Source organism: Rhipicephalus sanguineus, chromosome 5 (genome assembly GCF_013339695.2).
Source record: "Rhipicephalus sanguineus isolate Rsan-2018 chromosome 5, BIME_Rsan_1.4, whole genome shotgun sequence".
In the NCBI taxonomy this organism is placed as follows: Eukaryota; Metazoa; Arthropoda; class Arachnida; order Ixodida; family Ixodidae; genus Rhipicephalus; species Rhipicephalus sanguineus.
Window position 1 is genome coordinate 41887356 of NC_051180.1, and position 6000 is coordinate 41893355.

Consider the following 6000-nt stretch of genomic DNA (forward strand, 5'->3'; position numbering starts at 1 on the left):
GTCTGAAAGTTTCATCCCATTTTAATAAAATTGATTAAGCTTGCATTTCTCACCAAAAAGGTAAGCCTATATAGCCTTTGCAAATCTTGTATATTTCAATGTCTGAAAGTTTCATCCCATTTTAATAAAAGTGAGAGTGCATTTCTCACCTTTGGAAATGTTGTAAATGTCGATGTCTGAAAATTTCATCCCATTTTAATAAAAATTGATTGAGCGTGCATTTCTCACCAAAGAAGTAAGCCTTTGGAAATCTTGCGTATTGCAATGTCTGAAAGTTTCATCCCATTTTAATAAAATTGATTGAGCTTGCATTTCTCACCAAAAAGGTAAGCCTATAGCCTTTGCAAATCTTGTATATTTCAATGTCTGAAAGTTTCATCCCATTTTAATAAAAGTGAGAGTGCATTTCTCACCTTTGGAAATGTTGTAAATGTCGATGTCTGAAAGTTTCATCCCATTTTAATAAAATTGATTGAGCTTGCATTTCTCACCAAAAAGGTAAGGTATAGCCTTTGGAAATCTTGTGTATTTCAATGTCCGAAAGTTTCATCCCGTTGTAATGAAATTGATTGAGCGTGCATTTCTCACCAAAGAAGTAAGCCTTTGGAAATCTTGTGTATTGCAATGTCTGAAAGTTTCATCCCATTTTAATAAAATTGATTGAGCTTGCATTTCTCACCAAAAAGGTAAGCCTATAGCCTTTGCAAATCTTGTATATTTCAATGTCTGAAAGTTTCATCCCATTTTAATAAAAGTGAGAGTGCATTTCTCACCTTTGGAAATGTTGTAAATGTCGATGTCTGAAAGTTTCATCCCATTTTAATAAAATTGATTGAGCGTGCATTTCTCACCAAAAAGGTAAGCCTTTCGGTAAAAAGGTAAGGTATAGCCTTTGGAAATCTTGTATATTTCGATGTCTGAAAGTTTCATCCCATTTTAATAAAATTGATTGAGCGTTTATGTCTCGCCAAACAGGTAAGCCGATGTTTGGAAACCTTGTGTATTGCAATGTCTGAAAGTTTCATCCCATTTTAATAATATTGATTGAGCTTGCATTTCTCACCAAAAAGGTAAGCCTATAGCCTTTGGAAATCTTGTATATTTCAATGTCTGAAAGTTTCATCCCATTTTAATAAAAGTGAGAGTGCATTTCTCACCTTTGGAAATGTTGTAAATGTCGATGTCTGAAAGTTTCATTCCATTTTAATAAAATTGATTGAGCGTGCATTTCTCACCAAAAAGGTAAGCCTTTCGGTAAAAAGGTAAGGTATAGCCCTTGGAAATCTTGTATATTTCGATGTCTGAAAGTTTCATCCCATTTTAATAAAAGTGAGAGTGCATTTCTCACCTTTGGAAATGTTGTAAATGTCGATGTCTGAAAGTTTCATCCCATTTTAATAAAATTGATTGAGCGTGCATTTCTCACCAAAAAGGTAAGCCTTTCGGTAAAAAGGTAAGGTATAGCCTTTGGAAATCTTGTATATGTCGATGTCTGAAAGTTTCATCCCATTTTAATAAAATTGATTGAGCGTTTATGTCTCGCCAAACAGGTAAGCCGATGTTTGGAAACCTTGTGTATTGCAATGTCTGAAAGTTTCATCCCATTTTAATAAAATTGATTGAGCTTGCATTTCTCACCAAAAAGGTAAGCCTATAGCCTTTGGAAATCTTGTATATTTCAATGTCTGAAAGTTTCATCCCATTTTAATATAAGTGAGAGTGCATTTCTCACCTTTGGAAATGTTGTAAATGTCGATGTCTGAAAGTTTCATCCCATTTTAATAAAATTGATTGAGCGTGCATTTCTCACCAAAGAAGTAAGCCTTTGGAAATCTTGTGTATTGCAATGTCTGAAAGTTTCATCTCATTTTAATAAAATTGATTGAGCTTGCATTTCTCACCAAAAAGGTAAGCCTATAGCCTTTGCAAATCTTGTATATTTCAATGTCTGAAAGTTTCATCCCATTTTAATAAAAGTGAGTGCATTTCTCACCTTTGGAAATGTTGTAAATGTCGATGTCTGAAAGTTTCATCCAATTTTAATAAAATTGATTTAGCGTGCATTTCTCACCAAAAAGGTAAGCCTTTCGGTAAAAAGGTAAGGTATAGCCTTTGGAAATCTTGTATATTTCGATGTCTGAAAGTTTCATCCCATTTTAATAAAAGTGAGAGTGCATTTCTCACCTTTGGAAATGTTGTAAATGTCGATGTCTGAAAGTTTCATCCCATTTTAATAAAATTGATTGACCGTGCATTTCTCACCAGAAATGTAAGCCTTTCGGTAAAAAGGTAAGCCTATAGCCTTTGCAAATCTTGTATATTTCAATGTCTGAAAGTTTCATCCCATTTTAATAAAAGTGAGAGTGCATTTCTCACCTTTGGAAATGTTGTAAATGTCGATGTCTGAAAGTTTCATCCCATTTTAATAAAATTGATTGAGCGTGCATTTCTCACCAAAAAGGTAAGCCTTTCTGTAAAAAGGTAAGCCTATAGCCTTTGCAAATCTTGTATATTTCAATGTCTGAAAGTTTCATCCCATTTTAATAAAAGTGAGAGTGCATTTCTCACCTTTGGAAATGTTGTAAATGTCGATGTCTGAAAGTTTCATCCCATTTTAATAAAATTGATTGAGCGTGCATTTCTCACCAAAAAGGTAAGCCTTTCGGTAAAAAGGTAAGGTATAGCCTTTGGAAATCTTGTATATTTCGATGTCTGAAAGTTTCATCCCATGTTAATAAAAGTGAGAGTGCATTTCTCACCTTTGGAAATGTTGTAAATGTCGATGTCTGAAAGTTTCATCCCATTTTAATAAAATTGATTGAGCGTGCATTTCTCACCAAAAAGGTAAGCCTTTCGGTAAAAAGGTAAGGTATAGCCTTTGGAAATCTTGTATATTTCGATGTCTGAAAGTTTCATCCCATTTTAATAAAAGTGAGAGTGCATTTCTCACCTTTGGAAATGTTGTAAATGTCGATGTCTGAAAGTTTCATCCCATTTTAATAAAATTGATTGAGCGTGCATTTCTCACCAAAGAAGTAAGCCTTTGGAAATCTTGTGTATTGCAATGTCTGAAAGTTTCATCCCATTTTAATAAAATCGATTGAGCTTGCATTTCTCACCAAAAAGGTAAGCCTATAGCCTTTGCAAATCTTGTATATTTCAATGTCTGAAAGTTTCATCCCATTTTAATAAAAGTGAGAGTGCATTTCTCACCTTTGGAAATGTTGTAAATGTCGATGTCTGAAAGTTTCATCCCATTTTAATAAAATTGATTGAGCGTGCATTTCTCACCAAAGAAGTAAGCCTTTGGAAATCTTGTGTATTGCAATGTCTGAAAGTTTCATCCCATTTTAATAAAATTGATTGAGCTTGCATTTCTCACCAAAAAGGTAAGCCTATAGCCTTTGCAAATCTTGTATATTTCAATGTCTGAAAGTTTCATCCCATTTTAATAAAAGTGAGAGTGCATTTCTCACCTTTGGAAATGTTGTAAATGTCGATGTCTGAAAGTTTCATCCCATTTTAATAAAATTGATTGAGCTTGCATTTCTCACCAAAAAGGTAAGGTATAGCCTTTGGAAATCTTGTATATTTCGATGTCTGAAAGTTTCATCCCATTTTAATAAAAGTGAGAGTGCATTTCTCACCTTTGGAAATGTTGTAAATGTCGATGTCTGAAAGTTTCATCCCATTTTAATAAAATTGATTGAGCGTGCATTTCTCACCAAAAAGGTAAGCCTTTCGGTAAAAAGGTAAGGTATAGCCTTTGGAAATCTTGTATATTTCGATGTCTGAAAGTTTCATCCCATTTTAATAAAAGTGAGAGTGCATTTCTCACCTTTGGAAATGTTGTAAATGTCGATGTCTGAAAGTTTCATCCCATTTTAATAAAATTGATTGAGCGTGCATTTCTCACCAAAGAAGTAAGCCTTTGGAAATCTTGTGTATTGCAATGTCTGAAAGTTTCATCCCATTTTAATAAAATTGATTGAGCTTGCATTTCTCACCAAAAAGGTAAGCCTATAGCCTTTGCAAATCTTGTATATTTCAATGTCTGAAAGTTTCATCCCATTTTAATAAAAGTGAGAGTGCATTTCTCACCTTTGGAAATGTTGTAAATGTCGATGTCTGAAAGTTTCATCCCATTTTAATAAAATTGATTGAGCGTGCATTTCTCACCAAAGAAGTAAGCCTTTGGAAATCTTGTGTATTGCAATGTCTGAAAGTTTCATCCCATTTTAATAAAATTGATTGAGCTTGCATTTCTCACCAAAAAGGTAAGCCTATAGCCTTTGCAAATCTTGTATATTTCGATGTATGAAAGTTTCATCCCATTTTAATAAAAGTGAGAGTGCATTTCTCACCTTTGGAAATGTTGTAAATGTCGATGTCTGAAAGTTTCATCCCATTTTAATAAAATTGATTGAGCGTGCATTTCTCACCAAAGAAGTAAGCCTTTGGAAATCTTGTGTATTGCAATGTCTGAAAGTTTCATCCCATTTTAATAAAATTGATTGAGCTTGCATTTCTCACCAAAAAGGTAAGCCTATAGCCTTTGCAAATCTTGTATATTTCAATGTCTGAAAGTTTCATCCCATTTTAATAAAAGTGAGAGTGCATTTCTCACCTTTGGAAATGTTGTAAATGTCGATGTCTGAAAGTTTCATCCCATTTTAATAAAATTGATTGAGCTTGCATTTCTCACCAAAAAGGTAAGGTATAGCCTTTGGAAATCTTGTATATTTCGATGTCTGAAAGTTTCATCCCATTTTAATAAAAGTGAGAGTGCATTTTTCACCTTTGGAAATGTTGTAAATGTCGATGTCTGAAAATTTCATCCCATTTTAATAAAATTGATTGAGCGTGCATTTCTCACCAAAGAAGTAAGCCTTTGGAAATCTTGTGTATTGCAATGTCTGAAAGTTTCATCCCATTTTAATAAAATTGATTGAGCTTGCATTTCTCACCAAAAGGTAAGCCTATATAGCCTTTGCAAATCTTGTATATTTCAATGTCTGAAAGTTTCATCCCATTTTAATAAAGTGAGAGTGCATTTCTCACCTTTGGAAATGTTGTAAATGTCGATGTCTGAAAATTTCATCCCATTTTAATAAAAATTGATTGAGCGTGCATTTCTCACCAAAGAAGTAAGCCTTTGGAAATCTTGCGTATTGCAATGTCTGAAAGTTTCATCCCATTTAATAAAATTGATTGAGCTTGCATTTCTCACCAAAAAGGTAAGCCTATAGCCTTTGCAAATCTTGTATATTTCAATGTCTGAAAGTTTCATCCCATTTTAATAAAAGTGAGAGTGCATTTCTCACCTTTGGAAATGTTGTAAATGTCGATGTCTGAAAGTTTCATCCCATTTTAATAAAATTGATTGAGCTTGCATTTCTCACCAAAAAGGTAAGGTATAGCCTTTGGAAATCTTGTATATTTCGATGTCTGAAAGTTTCATCCCATTTTAATAAAAGTGAGAGTGCATTTCTCACCTTTGGAAATGTTGTAAATGTCGATGTCTGAAAATTTCATCCCATTTTAATAAAATTGATTGAGCGTGCATTTCTCACCAAAGAAGTAAGCCTTTGGAAATCTTGTGTATTGCAATGTCTGAAAGTTTCATCCCATTTTAATAAAATTGATTGAGCTTGCATTTCTCACCAAAAAGGTAAGCCTATAGCCTTTGCAAATCTTGTATATTTCAATGTCTGAAAGTTTCATCCCATTTTAATAAAAGTGAGAGTGCATTTCTCACCTTTGGAAATGTTGTAAATGTCGATGTCTGAAAGTTTCATCCCATTTTAATAAAATTGATTGAGCGTGCATTTCTCACCAAAAAGGTAAGCCTTTCGGTAAAAAGGTAAGGTATAGCCTTTGGAAATCTTGTATATTTCGATGTCTGAAAGTTTCATCCCATTTTAATAAAAGTGAGAGTGCATTTCTCACCTTTGGAAATGTTGTAAATGTCGATGTCTGAAAGTTTCATCCCATTTTAAT